Raw genomic sequence first — 16,535 nt, forward strand, 5'->3', positions numbered from 1 at the left:
AATTTAGATCCTGAAAACAGCGGGGGGTAATTTGTATTAAACTGTGATATGTTAGTGTTGATCAGTCTGCAGTTTATTTTTGATGAGCTGCGCAGAACTACTGCACCAGCAGGTGGCAGCAGAGTCAAAGCGATATTAAACTGAAGCCCCAGAAAGATCAGCTAGGGCTAATCTCCAGGACAATGGTTTAGTCTTTGGACACCTTGGACACATGCTGAGTTTAGAAAGTATCTAACTAAATATGAGAGTTTACACACACACACACACACACACACACACACACACACACACACACACACACATATATATATATATATATATATTAGCATCTGGAGCAAAATTGTACTAAAACAAAATATAGTCACACCACATTTACAACTGCAGATATGATAGATTTTCACTTTCCAGGAAGGAGGTAACAATGACACACTATAAAACCACAGCACACCTGCTGCTCATCAAGGTCTACCTTACGATTCCAGACATCCTCTGGTGTTGACAACATCTTTTCTAGCAAACTTTGTTCCATATACTTATGCTCCTCCTCCTGTTGTCCTCCGACAACCATAAGGTCTGGCTCCGCTGTCTTGGCTAGGGGCACCAAGCTGGGACTGATTCCTGCCCCACCTGTCTTGCGCTTCTCTTGGGATGATGATTTACAGAGAGCAAGCACGCCAGCCCAAATTTTGGGATGAATATGATGAGGGGGATGACTGATGGAAGAGGAGCTGCCCACGCACTGTCACCCTCTCAGCAATCTGCCTGGCCTCTTTGCCTTGACTGCAGAGTGGATTTGGCACCCATCATCCACCACGCCAAGCAGGAGCTGGACACCCCACTGGTAGCCAAATTACCTGCTGTTCCCTAATGTCCATACTGCACCGCTGATGGCTGACAGTGGGACAAGAGCGTTCCACCAATTTAGAATTCCCTTACGCTCTGCCTACAGAGCTTTAGGGTTCTGATTTCAAAAGCTCTGTCCCCTTTAGTCTTCAGTCTGGACTCTAGAACAAATAGAGGACCCCTGCTTGCGGATCATAAACTATGCAAAGGGTCATAAGGGATTAAAAGGTCTGAAATGAAATCTGGAGCCAGGCCATGAAGACTAAAGCCTTAAAAGTGACCAATAACACCTGAAAATCAGTCCTAAAACAGACTGGGAGGTAATGTTACGAGGCTAAAACCTTTGATCTTACCTCTTGGCAAGGTCTTGGCTGAGTTCTATGCAATCTGTAGCTGTTTCACAGTTTTTTAATTTAAGACAAGTGTAAATGCTTCTACAATAATGGAGGCATGAAGAGATAAAAGCATGTACAACAGTTTCTGTATCTCTAAGAGTTATTTTTTTTTTTTGCAATATTTCTTTGATAAAAACATGATTGGTCAAGCTTAGGGATATGTTCCTAAAAACATTAATTACTATCAAACATAACACTGAGATTTCTTGCAACAGACTTTATGTGTTGTGGCAGTATTTCTTTATTGATATGCTGGGATCCAATGATAAGGATTGCTGTTTTATTAGAATTGAGCTGAAGATAACAACATCCATTTTTTCCCATCAGACAGACAGTCCTGCAGAGAACCCAGCATGCTGAGATCAGTGGGCTTAACTGGCTCTGCCTGCAGTGGTGACAGGTTACTTACTGGAGACATGTAGGTCAAGTAATGGATAACCAGTTCTGGTTCTTCTTCTTCTGTCTTCTCCTCTGGACCTTCAGTGGTAGAATGGGCTTGTTGTACTTCTTCCGTTTTGTTAGGTACTTCAGCCTGTACATTTTGCTTGTTTTATGTTTGGGGCTCAACAGGGCTATTGTCTGGCCCTTTTCTCTTATGTAGGCTGCAAGGGCTCCTGGATTTAGCATTGATGTCCATTTTTGGAGCTTCTTTAACATCGCAAAATTGTTGCTCCACTGTTTCGCAGGTTAACTTATATCGCAGCGGTGCCTGGATAGGGTGAAGTGTGTGGATGTGCTGCTGCCGTGGTCCTGTCTGATTCCTCCTGTTGTTATCATTAGTCATACTTCTACTGTTATTATACACATATGGTTATTGTCATACATACGGATTACTGTTAATTTATTATGTTGATCTGTTCTGTATGACATCTATTGCACGTCTGTCCGTCCTGGAAGAGGGATCCCTCCTCAGTTGCTCTTCTTGAGGTTTCTACTGTTTTTTTCCCCCATTAAAGTTTTTTTTTTTTTTTTTAGTTTTTCCTTATCTGCTGTGAGGGTCCTAAGGACAGAGGGATGTCGTATGCTGTAAAGCCCTGTGAGGCAAATTGTGATTTGTGATATTGGGCTTGCAGTTTGCATTTTTTGCAATATCAACTATGCATTACTACCTGTGGCCCTGTCTTGTTTATATGGTGTCCCTGAGGGACAAAACACAACAACATTTCACAGATATAACATTTCAAAAAACACAACATTTCCCAAACACAACAACATTTTACAAAAACAATATTTCCCAAACTCAACAAAATTTCACAAAACATTACAATATTTTACAAACACAATAATGTTTCACAAAACACTACATTTCACAAAACACCACAACATTTCACAAACACAACATTACATAAAACACAACTACATTTCAAAAACACAACAACATTTCACAAACACAACATTACATAAAACACAACTACATTTCAAAAACACAACATTTCACAAACACAACATTACACAAAACACAACTACATTTCACAAACAACAACATTTCACAAACACAACAACATTTCACAAACACAACATTTCACAAAACACAACTACATTTCACAAACAACAACATTTCACAAAACACTACAACACTTCACAAACACAACATAGTCTCACAAACACAACAACATTTTACAAACACAACACTGGACAAGACACTTCAACATTTCACAAAACACTTCAACGTTTCATAAACACAACATTTAACATACACAACAACATTTCACAAAACATTTCAACATTTCACACAAACAATTAAAACACTAAAACAAAACACTACAACATTTCACAAACACAACAAATTTTCACAAAACACTTCAACATTTCACAACACACTTCAACGTTTCATAAACACAACAACATTTCACAAAACATTTCAACATTTCACACAAACAATTAAAACACCAAAACAAAACACTACAACATTTCACAAACACAACAAATTTTCACAAAACACTACAACATTTCACAAAACAAATGCATTTTCTGAAATGTTGTGTTTTGTGTTTTTTTTTAATGTATTTTTTGTAAAATGCGGTTGATATTGTGATTATATCACAAGTTTTTACAAAACGACTGCATGCTCTGTCCTCAGCCTGGGAATGCGGGGAGTCTGGCAGCAGTTGCCTGCTTTGTTTAGTTAACATCCCATCCATGCAGAAATCACAAAACGCTTGCAATTATTAAACTGTTAATTTGAGGCAGTTTTACCAAAAGCAGTGCCGGTTGTGAAAATGAAACTCCCCTCATGGGTATCCATAATTTAACTAGACAGAATGTAGCCTCATTACCAATATGCGATAATAATCAAGCAAATAAATGATCCACATTTCATATCAATGAAACATGCAGGGCTGTTAAAGCCCGTGATTGGCGGAGAGGCTGGTGATGTCACAGCAGCAGTGGGGCCAGTGTTTGGAGAATAGGGAAAGTTTGCCCGTGTGTTGATGAGACGCCGCCGGAGACTCCTCTCATCCGTCTCAACACAGCGAGAAATAACACGTTCACTGATGCGTCGAACGGACTTTCCAGAGGACAGCACTGGTGTTTTTCATGATTAACTACTGGATATATCACCATCAGCACCACAGGAGGGATCCATGTGCCACGACAAGATCAATATTCTCTCATAAATAAGGTAGGTAAACGTTTGTCTTTACATATCAGCCAGTGCACCTCTACGGTCGGACCACAGACGATGTGATTCATTGAATTTGTACGTATTATTTTACTGCGGAAATTTTGTCAGCGGTGCTCTGTGGATGTGAATCAAACTGTCATTTTTCTAGTAAAGTGGGGACAGAAAGTGTCCAAAACCTGGCGTTTGCTTTGTTGTTGCCAGCGTGAGAAACTGTCAGCAAAAATGTAGGCTACGGGAAAATACATTTATTCAACAACGAGAATACACATTTGTGAAACTTAAAGGAATAGTTTTACAATTTTATTCGAGACACTCATCTATTTTATAAGAATAGAGAGTAACCTATTAACCCTACTTAACTTTGAAATATACTATCATAATATATCCATTTAACATTTCAATGAAGGAAATTTGAAGCAGTGTCATTTTGCATCTAAGTTTATAGCTTCTTACCCTAAAGTAACGTCATTTCCACACCGACCCATTGAAGCACTTGACAGGGCCGTAGCCAGGAGAATTGGGCTACAGTTGGACTTTCACTTGTAACTGTGTCTTAAGGCAAGAATTGGAGTACTTCATCCACCACTATCCAAACGAGCCAAATGCTCCACATCAGGGATGTAAATATGGACAGTGCAGGCAGTGCGGTTGCACTGGGGCCCATGAGGTGGGGGGGGGGGGGGGGGGCCCACAGAGAGAATGGGCCCTTCAGCAATGTGTTGGGTGGAGATTGGGCCCTTATGAGTGATTGCCACCTTGAAAATATGCCTGTGTTCAAAGAAGAACTCTCGTTATATTAAAAACAGTGCCATTTGCTGTTAATGCCCTTGAAAAAGTCAAACCCATCTCTATCATGATTATTTTTTCTTTTTTGTAAAATAGTAAATAGCATCTATAGCAAAATGTATATGCTTATTCTATAAGTATAAATCAAAAAGTCTATAAATCAGCTATTCTAGAACTATAAATCAACCATTAAAATTTCTGTATGTCTAATGTAATGTCTATGATCATATAACAAGATGATATGTGCACGATAGCATGCACTTGGACCCATTGCAACAACCCTGTGCCACTGCTCCACACTCAGGGTTGGGGAGTAATGTAATACATGTAACTAAGTTAACTGCAAAGTAATGTACATAATACAAAATATGAGTAACTGTATTCCGTCACACTTAGAGTTTAAATTTGTGGTTTTCTGAATCCAGTTACTGTCTGTAGAAATAGATTACTTGAAGGGATTGCTTTATTTATTTATTTTTGCTCTAACATAGTGTACTAACTGAACGTGATGCGAGCGAGCGCCAGTTTGATTGCACTGATTTCTGTTAAAATATTCCGAGTGGCTGTGAGTGATGCAGTGCTGCCATTTTGAGTTTAAATTTTGTTGTGTGCCCTGTTTATATTTATTCCTGTCGCTTACTTTGAAAGCTCCAAGATGGATGAGAAATGTGTGAAGTTGAAATGAGGAATTATCGACACAACATATTCTCATTAAACTGGAAAAGCCCAAATAAGGTGGCAGCTGGCTGGAGGGAGATCACCAGGGAGCTGAAAGTTTCTGCTAAGTGATCATCACTAAAAACAAACCATTTGCTGTAGGCTATATTGTGTGCAAATTCCAGTAAAAATCACAATATAAAATGTGTGTTTTTTTGTTTAAAGTGCAAACGCAGAAAGACAGCAAGTACTCGTCCATCTTTAAAGTGGGTATGTCTCTAGCTGAGTGTGCAGCTGATAGGTAGTCTACGTGGTTTGTTTACATGATGTAGCAGAAGTGCTTATTTTACAGTGTGGACAGAGTGCCTCTCTTGCGGTTAAGTCTCCTACAGACTGTGGGATATTAGCAGTCTTATAAGTTTAGCGCAGCTACACTGTGGGACATGAATCTAATAAACTTGAGTATGACATCAAGTTTGATGTATGCATACTGTACGATGACAGGGACCAGCACCTACTGAATCCCAGGCTATGACGTACAATGCAATAGCTTCCCATACTTAGTGCACAAGGATGCTGCACGGATTATTACTTAGTCCTTACTTACTCCAACTGTGAAGCACAACTTAGAGGGTCACATTATTAAATAACCTGAAGTTGTTAGGCACTATATACTGCGGTGTGTCTGTGTGTGTGTTTGCTCGCTGCTAAATTGCTCACCTATCATCTGTAACTCTGCCGCCATTTCCCTCCATGCTTCGCCGTTCTTTTCACGATCATGGTAAGAGCTGGAGGACACATAATACAGGCAAGGCTTCTGCTGCCACAACTCCACAAGGTCTTCCTCTTTGCTGGAATCCCACGCATGTATTATAGCACAGTTTTTCTCCCATTGAAAGCTGCTATCTGTCTGTTTGTTTGGGTTTAGCACCAGTGCATCATTTCATGCTGCATTTCTATTGGTTGGTCAGTAGATGTTGGTTGTAACAACAGTCACACAGTGAGATGGTCATTCCAAATCTCTGACACTGTCAGAATTTTATCCCAGGCCTTCTTAGGTCGCAAGACTGTGACAATGGCCATTCTTGAACCTCTCTCACTGTGCAACGTAGGACCATTCTTTGAGTGCCACGATCAAAGGTATTGCCAAGTTTTTTAATGCTGGTCATATTATGTCTGGGATGGCCCAAAATCGCACAGTGTATACTAGGCTTTAGGAGACAGTGTAAGATTCAGATGAGACATGCACTTCCTAAAAACAGATTTTAAAGAATGTTTGCAGTGCACCTGCCACATTACAATGGCAGAGGAGATGCACAGCCAGGGCACTGTTGTGTTTTTGGCATGGAAATGTAAAACCCAGACACAAGTTATTCTGAAGTATTCCAAAAGTAATCCAAAGTATTGAGAATACATTGTGTAGATTGAGTAATCTAATGGAATATAATTACAAATTACATTTTAGGATATGTATTCAGTAATCTGTAGTGGTATAACCTTATGTTATGTTAAAAAAACATTGAGTTTCTTTTCTTTGGCCGAAAAAACATCTTACAGAACAGACCGTAGAAAATACAAATGTCACTTTTCAAAAAGAATTTATACTATAACTGTATCTCTAACTATAAACTACACCTCGGGAATGCAAAACCCATGAATTCTAAAACTGACGGTTATGACCTACATCCTACCACCTCTGCCATCTGTTTACAGTTGGACAGCAGAAATGAAATGCTTTCTACACCACTAAATAGACCAAACTGATCTTTGCCACAAGGTCTAGCTATTTTAGGAGGGAAGATGTTGCCACCAGTTTGCTGGGAAGTGAATTGGGCAAAGCAGTCCTTCTTTTACTTTGCAGTCCTACACTTTGTCATGGTAGGCAGCATGGTGACATTCTTCTGCAATTCATGTGATAATATATAATGTTTTATAGATGTAATAAAATTTCAAGTAATGGCCTCTACTCTTGCACTGCATTCGGATTGTAGATTGCACCCAGATTGTATACATTCTGCAGACAATCAGTAGGCCTATGTGCTTCATACTGCCTACTGAATTAATGGCTAAGTATGCCATTACCAGCAGACTAATCACACTGAGGTATACAAAAGCAATATGTCCTCTCTGTATCACATGACTGTGTTGATCACAAGACTGTATCAACCACATGGCTGTATAAACGTTACAGATCTGCAGGGTACATAACTCCTTGAGATGAGGTGGAGAGATCCACCAATCAGTCCTCTCATGAGAAAATCCAGGAAGAGGAAGGTTATTTAACCCTATGGTCCCTAGGCGTTTTGGGGTATTTTTACTGCCTTTACTTTTAAGCTCATATCACAGTCATTCTAAAGGCTACATACACATGCTATATCTTGTTTTTTTTTTTTGTTGTTTTTTTTTGTTTTTTTTTTTCCAGGACAATCTGGGCTAACCAGATTTGCCACCATTCCATGTCCTTCTATGTGCCTGTATTTTTTATATTAATTTTTATCTCAATGAAAAAAACAAATCTGTGTGACTAAATTCTTACGGTCACTACCTGGAGCTTGCATAAACGGAGCCTGGGTTTGTTCAAGGTGGCAGTGCTGTTTGGGCTGAGAAAGCCATGTGTAACTAAGGTAAAGGAGGTTATTGGGTTGGTGCAGGGAGCAGTGAGAGCTGGCATTAGGGGAGTGTTTCTGGGATGCCAGAGATCACTGTCTAGCCTCCTGGAGGTGTCGTGGGACCAACTAGATGAAACACTGGTGAAAGGAGGTTCACACCCGATGACCCCAAAGACGTGTTAGTTATCACTGCTCATTGGTCTGTATAGTTAAGCCTTACCATAATAGTTTATCATAGGGCTTAGGAGGTGATTCAACTTTTCCCATGGTCTTGTGTTAAAAAAGTAGGCAAAAATTGCAATAAATTGTAACATTGAATTGCAGTACTTGTAAAATTGCAAAATCTTGCTTTTGTTAGTTTCCAGGTTTCCCAAACTATCAGGGAGAGCCCTGTGTCCACTTATAATGTGTTTACATGTAATTAATGTAATTCATTAATGCAATTTATATGTAATTACTAAAAGTGTGTTTTTCACACAAGACAAACTGGGTAGGGTACACTTGACTGAGGACTTGATACTGGGTTCACTAAAAAGAGCCTACAGTCTATTACCAGTTCATTACTGCTGAAAATTGTATGTTTTTTGTTAAAATTGCACTTTTCTTCAAAATGTGAAACATGCAGCACAGCATGAGTTTGCCCTCTACAGACTTAAAGAGAAAATGTGGTGATCACGGTAAACCAAGTCTGAGCATACATTGCTGTAATGAATTGCCTCTGCCCTAAAGTAATAGAGGTTTGTCACAAACTGTGGTGTGAGCATCACCAGTGCATCGATTCAACTCTGGATTCCTCAGCGAGGTCTGATCTGTCTCAGACATAAAAAGTGTCTGTCCAGTCCAGCTGTTAGCATTACAGTTGTGGTGCACGTCCAATCATGTCAAAGGAGAAGATTCATTTCCTTAAAAAAATATTAGCGACTATAACTGGGGAAAGAGAAGGGACTTTTCAGCCCAAATGGATGAAGATGTATTTGTCATTTTCAAGTTCTTCTGATATACCTGATGTATTGAATGCGAACCAAACCAGCTTCAAGACCTGGGGCTGGTTGTACAAAACAAGTGAAGATTTTCCTTTAAATCCTTGTTAAAGCCACAGTGTGTAGGAATTTCTCCTATCAAACCTTGAAATCATATATTGCATTGAGGGGTGGAAATCCCAGGGGGGCAGGGGGGACATGACCCCCTCCAGTAAAGCTGTCCCATTCCTAGTAATGGTATATCCCACACTCTTTTCAACGGGCGGGGCTAGCAGCCGTTAATACTTGGCAGCAGTAGTGGCTGGACCCGGCTGCTCACATCGCGCATTGCGGGGTAAGATGTACACTCACACAGACACAGTTTAACTTACACAAGTTACAACACACTGTTAGAACAAGCCCCAGGCCCAGGCTGTCTGCAACATTTATCCTGCATTGTTCTAAAGCCTACTCAATTACGAGTGCTGCTAAGCTAAAAGCTAATGATTAAGATCAGAGTTTAGTGATAGTCAGAGAGGACAGGAGAGGACTGTTTATAAACCAGTTTACCAGTTTAATTGCAGGAAATGTTTAGTTGTTAAGCCATTTCTCATAAGTGATTTGATTTCAGTTATTTTGTTTTAAATCCAACCTGATCTCACAGAAATACGTGAAATGACCACGACCTCTTAACACCGCATTCCGTGGTGGCAGCACGTAATGGGTTGAAATTACATGCTGCCACCACGAAAACAATGCCAATGTAAAGTCAGTTAGGGTCCTCTCCCGTGGTGGATACATGGATTCCCTGATTCAATCACGTCACGTCAACCTCGTTTTCCTCAATGATATCTTTAACATTCCTGTATACACACAAAAACGCGGAAGTGTCCTTGATATTAAAACGGCAAATACATTCCTCTGTTATAATTTTCCACCAATAATAATAATAATGATAATAACGTGATAGTTCGGCTGTTCTAGATATTTGTTATAGCCTATTCAAATATTCAATCACAAAAACGCCGTTTCTAGAGAACTTGCTAAAATATCTGAAATGAACCATAATGCCTACTTTTTCTTAACATATTTCATCTAGGTGCAGTGTCATTACTAGTTCAGCTTTACTAGACATTTGATATATTCAGTAGATGTATCTTTTTACGACCCTGTTTTACAACAAGCCGCAAAAAACCTACCGTCCCAAAAACGCCGTTTTTAGAGTACTATCTAAAATAGCTACAATTAGCCAACATCCTTGCTTTTTTTCTTAACATGGTTCATCTAGATGCAGTGTAATAACTACTTCGGCTTTACTAGATATTAGATTTATTCAGTAGATCTATCTTTTTACAACCCTATTTTACAAGCCGCAAACGAACCTACTGTCCCAAAAACGCCGTTTCTAGTGTATTAGCTAAAATATCGAAAATTAGCCGACATCTTTACTTTTTCTTACCATAGTTCATCTAGGTGGAGTGTAATAACTAGTTCGGCTTTACTTGATATTAGATATATTCAGTAGATATATCTTTTTACAACCCTATTTAGAGCCCTACTTTGCAAATCAGAAGAACTACAACTATGTTGCTGCTATGTATCAAACTGCATGGCGCGGTCCCAGGGAATTGTAGTTTTTTAAAAATCTAAGTGTTTTTCCCAGATTTGGAAGTTGTAAATACTGAATTGAGAGTACACTGTGGACTTTAAGCGGATGGTAAACACATTTGTGAAATCAGATTTTAAATATCTAATTTCTAAATGGGTGAAAATTAATTTTATCCATATTTTATCCATATCTGTCAGCACCCTCAGTTGTTGACTACACTCACATGATAGCTGAGGTCAAGAGCTCTCTATAACAGTTGGTCCCATGTCTGTACCCCCTTAGTTGCTGAGTTATAAGCCCTCAAACATGCACTGAGGTCAAGGTTCAAAGGTCAATGGCTGAAAGCAGGAGCCATGCAGAATCTTCATACTGACATATGTTACTCTCCAGGTTGAGACCTTTCCAATGATGTATTTGATTTAGCTCTACGACAAAGTTTAGATTTTTTCATTTTTTGGACACAAGCCATGCCAGGTGTAGTTTCAGAGAGCACTTTGAAGGCCCAGTGTATAAAATGAGTTTTGTTTGTTTCTTTGCTTGTTTTTTCTTTTTTACTGTAGATAGTTACTAACATGAGTCATCCTCAGACAATACAATAGTACTAAAAAGTAAAACCAATAATAACAATAATGAAATAAGCAAAGCAAAAATAGCCTAATAGATAACTTAGATAATATTTATTATTGTTTAGACACTTCATTATTGCTTAGATACTATTTAGCCTATTATTGCATTTACTTTTAGCATGTTCTACTTTTGAGTCATTTCCGAGAAGTTATGATAAAAAAAAAATAAAAAATTACAGACTATAGGAGACAACCTCTTCAGTGTCTCACGTCAATTAATTAACACTATTTGTTGGCTTTTTATAATACCTTTTTTTTTTTTTTATTGCTGCTGTCTCCAGTTGAGAGTGATGATTTGCTAAATACATTCTACAATAATAATTAGATTAACATTTGGTCTATAATATTGTTGGCTATATTACGCATTTTAATTTAAAAAAACCGGAAGAATAAAAGAAATAAACACCGAAATAATTACTTTTTTTTATTGATACTCCTCTCTGACACACACACACACACACACACACACATTGAACACATGATTGATTGAATGAATGAATGAATGAATGAATGAATGAATGAATGAATGAACATTGGAAGTGGTTCAGCCACAGTCCCGCCGGCTGGCGTGGTCACATTGAGATTACATTTGTTTTTTATTACTAACAAAATGTTTTATATTGACCGTATGAATGGTTTCGTTTTCAAATAAATATTTGGAAACGAAAATATGCTTTGGTGTACTTTTACAGAGTTTTGCAATATGTATATAGCCTACCTGTATCAAAATGTAGGCTATAATTTTCAGCAGAGGTTTGTGTGACAGCTGCCACGGTCGGAGGTATAACCAGGGGGCAGCCGCTGATTCTGTGGCGCTGGCTTGGGGTCCGCTCTCCCCTGGTGGAGTGGAGGGTGGCCGGGTTGCCAGGGGCAGACGGCTCCATGTGATGGTGTTTCCTCTCTGGTTCTTCCGTGCTCAGCCTTATTTTTATCTTCTTATTTATTTATTTATTAGTGGCGTTTGGATTCAGTTACGGCAGACGGATGGCAATCTGAAATGGCATTAAGCCCACGGACAGCAGACAGCAGCTACAAAACAGTAGTGGAACGCGCCCCATCCGCCCACAGCACAATGCTCTTAAAGCTCTACGCTATCAAAAGCTGGCAAAATACATTTATTTTATTTTAAGGCCTTGACATTAACCTGTCATATTGTTGAGTTGTCAAGGACACTTCCGCGTTTTTGTGTGTATACAGGAATGTTAAAGATATCATTGAGGAAAACGAGGTTGACGTGACATGATTGAATCAGGGAATCCATGTGTCCACTACGGGAGAGGACCCTAATTGACTTTACATTGGCATTGTTTTCGTGGTGGCAGCACGTAATTTCAACCCATTACGTGCTGCCACCACGGAATGCGGTGTTAAGAGGTTGTGGTCATTTCACATATTTCTGTGAGATCAGGTTGTTTAAATCTGGACATGTGCAGGTGGATTCAGCCAGTGCTAAGAAAGGTCCTGTGCTTGCCTGTTGCAGAGACAGAGAGAAGATTAAAGCGTCAAATTGCGGTATAAGATGCTGTATAAAATACAGGCTACAACTTTTTTCCTTGTCCCTCCCCCTGGAATTATTCTCTAAAATTTTACTGGTTATTGTCCCCCCCAACTATGAAATGGGATTTTCGCCCCTGATCGCATTCAAAAAGATAGCGCACTCTAATGCCTCACTTTTTCAAATGCATATTGCAACAACGGTATCCGCTGTGTACCAAAAAGCTATGATAACATTGATGAAACCATGTCATCCGATACTTCATGGAGTATTCATTCAGGCTCCTACACAGACACACGCGACGTGAGCTGACAAACCCCCTCCTCACCATGCTGGCTGTGTTTACAACGTAGGACTGTTGGGACGGGTGTAAATCGAAACAAACCAATCACGTCTTGTCTTTTGACAGCTAACAAGTGGCTCAACCTCACACACCTCATCCCTCTCCTCGCATTACTGCACCGCTGACAGCTGTTAGCGGCTGTTAGTGGCACCGCTATTACTCCAGCACTACTGCAGCATAACAAAGTCCCACTCTTGGAGCATAATGCAGGATCATGCATATGCAGTATCACGGGAGATGGAATCCTCGCTGCCAAGAAAGCGCAAAAGAGAATCAAAAAGGCAACGTGACCGGCGAATTCAAAAAACGAGGGTCAACATAGCCTTTCCCAGGTGGAGAGAGATGCTGAAGGAGAAAGGTAATGTAATCTCAGGCCAGGGCCGCTGTTAGCCTCTAATAGCGGCTAACAGCTAACACCAGCGCAGTGATGCAAGGAGAGGGATGAGGTGTATGAGGTTGAGCCACTTGTTTAACTCATGCTTATGTTCAAAGAGTGGGACTTTGTAATGCTGCAGTAGTGCTGGGGTAGTAGCAAAACGCCTATTGCTCCTCTCCTTCGGCTCCTCAGTCACGCAGTGCTGGCCTGGCTCTCAACGAAAACGCAGAAGGCGGGGCTGTATGTCCCTTGCTGGCGGCTGTATTCTCAAGACGGCGACTTATCCACACAATGTACAAACAAATCCGAAATTCTCCTTTTATGAGAATGAGTCAGATTATTGGTGGAGGTAATAATACACCAGTGATGACATATTTATGAATGCAGACATTCATTTTTGCCAATAAACAACTGAAAATGTTACACAATGTCCCTTTAAGGTTTCTTCAAATAAAATTGATTGCACAAAACACCCGTAAGTCTTCTCCTTAATGTTTCCTTAAATGTTCACTCAAAGCTCCAGTAGGCAACATTGTTTTGGTACAATTGAGTAAAAATTTTATAATATCCTCTAAGCATAATGTAAATCAAGTGGTCTGAGACAAACAATAGGTTTCTGCACCTCACCATGGCTCTGTGTTCAGCCTCTAAAGAATCAGTATCGTGCCGATGTGCATCAACCAATCACAGGTCAGCTCAGACCGCTGCGTACCTATTGGCTGTTCTACTGCATGTTCCCGTGCCGCTGCACGTCTGGTAGGAGGGGCTCAGGGCGGAGACGAACGAAACCTAACTCAGATGAGACTCAAAAATCAACCGTTTTCAGGCTTTCTACCTATTGCAGCTTTAAGTATTTAAGGTTTCTCTTTGTCTTGGTCTTATACTTAAGGTGTACCCAGACTGTTGCCTAAAAGACCTGAGCAACCAAATTAGGTGGAAAAAAAACTTAAGGTACCTCTGACTCTATCTTAAGTGGACATGACTGAGTTTATGGTGATAAATGAAAAAACGAATGCACCTGGAGAAGAGCGTTCTGCAGCCAGGAGAACCCCAGTGGATATGCTTTTGATTTATACTATAGATCTGACAGAATTAATTTTTGTTTCAATTCCTTCCTACAATTGTTTCCTTCCTACCTACTAGTTTTCTGGTGTTGGGGTGGGATCAAATTTACTTTGCCTGTGATTGTATTCCTCCAGAAGTATAATCTTTGTCATCTTGTCTTCTTTTCTTCTGCCATATTTTTAACTATCTTACTATGAACGAACTTTGTGAGACAATAACAGGCATCACAAGAATGAATCCAAACAAACAATCTCCATGGAGACTTTAACCACTGTAAAATCTCTTAAAGCAACACAGTGGAGGTTTGTGCTATTTACCTCACGGGGTTCCCCTACAGACAAAAAACAGTATTGTCTGTTACAACTGTCGCAAAAATCTTTCTGCACGTGCATTTGTTGACAAGCCAATGATACCGGTGAACTTCCTGAAGCTGGCCATGTAATGCGTGATCATCATGTCTTCAGAACAGGTAAAGTAGCCTTATAGCATTTTGTACATACATGAGTAGGCCGATTGCTTTATTTATTTATTCATTTTCGAAATTCAGAAATGAGTTGCTCTCTGCATGTCAGGGCTGACCGCCTCCTCACGCTACGCTTGTTAAGTGCAATAAAACCTCTGCCAGCCAAGCCAATACTTTATCAATACATGTGATCAGCATGTAGAAAGCCATATTTCAATTTGCTCTGTCCGCAGTCTCTCATTCACCGCTTTTACGATTTATGATCGCGGTTGACACAAGCACATTGCGCTCGCGGTGCTAATAGCAAAGTGTTAAAGACAAACTAAAATGAAAGCTGTCTGTATGTAGGCTAACACTTTATCTTAAAATGTACCTGAGGCAGCCGACCTGCAGTGGTGAGTCTCCTAAGTAGAGGGTAACAGCAGTAACAGCGCCAGGTCACCATCAGTCGGGCATCCCTCCTCCTCTTTCAGCTCTCGCCAGTGTGTGAAAGCCGTGCCAATATTAATCGTTGTTTGAGCTCTTGTTTTATCGCTCTCCCGTTTCCTTTTCTTTATCTCCTCGGACAACACCTACACCTTCTTCCTTTTCTTTGTCGCGTCAGCCATGACAGCCACGTCTAACTTCATTAGGGTCCGGGCAGCTAAGCTGCCAGGACACTATTGTAATCCTAGGAATTCTTCTTCTTCTTCTTCTTCTTCTTCTTCTTCTTCTTCCGAGGAAATCCTACTTCCCATGGGTGAAAACTCACCAAACTTTGCACAAAGGTCCAGTCTCATGCCAGATATCCTCAGCTGTAAATAGTCCTGATGGTGGCGCTACAGCAAGCATCTAAAGTTCAAAACTTTGAAAATTCATAACAAATCAACCATACGTGCTACAACTTCACTACTTTATCAAACTGTAGCCCCAATACTGAAGAAACTTTTGTACATTTAAACCTATTAAAAATTAGGAAGTTCATCACTCTGTTTTTTTTTTTTTTCAAAAACTGTAAAACTTCTTAAACCTATCTCCTCCCACAATTTTTGCTCAATTGACACCAAACCTGCTACAGAGCATCTTCAGACTGTCCTACAAAAACTATGTTTCTCCTATTTTTGATTTATCAAAAATTGAGCCTACAGTGCATCAGAATGTTTGACTGTAAACAGTACTGTAAGCATATACATGCAAATTCTTGCTAAATAAATCTTCAATGTCATGAAAAAAATGACAAAATTCTAGAGTCATGGTAGATGATGTGTGGCAAATTTCAGAATTTTATCTCAAAAACTGAATTTTTGACAGCATTTTGAATTTTGCTCTAATGTGAACAATTGGAGTCAATGTAAAAATGGCAATTTTAAACATCAGTTTTTCACTTATGGAGCAAATCAATCATTGTTACAAACAAATTACCAACACCTCCATGCTGTCTAGATGCAATATGTGTATTTTCAGATTTTTGTTTTAATAACTGAATTTTTTACAGTGGTTTCAAATCTGCCTTTCCATGCACGGATGGCTGCTTTCCTACACAACAGTGAATGGCTTACTCAGTTTGTGAAGCCACTGTTGACTTGCTACTTGCCAATTAGCTCAGAGTGGTGTATGACTGTCTTAGGTTCCAGAGGTTGCAGGTTGAAGCCTCAACTGGTGCAGAATCCACATTGTAATGTAAACATCTTCTTGTGCTCCAGC

At 39.7% G+C, this 16,535-nt stretch overlaps 1 protein-coding gene across 1 annotated transcript in view; it reads left to right on the forward strand.

Moving 5' to 3' along the window:
* Positions 1-3,686: 3,686 nt before the first annotated feature.
* Positions 3,687-16,535, forward strand: part of megf10 (multiple EGF-like-domains 10) — a 140,220-nt gene continuing 127,371 nt past the window's right edge. The window contains exon 1 of the mRNA XM_049603992.1: positions 3,687-3,861. The gene's annotated coding sequence lies outside the window, so the exon portion shown is untranslated. The remainder of the gene's footprint in view (positions 3,862-16,535) is intronic.

Source organism: Epinephelus fuscoguttatus, linkage group LG18 (assembly GCF_011397635.1).
Source record: "Epinephelus fuscoguttatus linkage group LG18, E.fuscoguttatus.final_Chr_v1".
NCBI lineage: Eukaryota > Metazoa > Chordata > Actinopteri > Perciformes > Serranidae > Epinephelus > Epinephelus fuscoguttatus.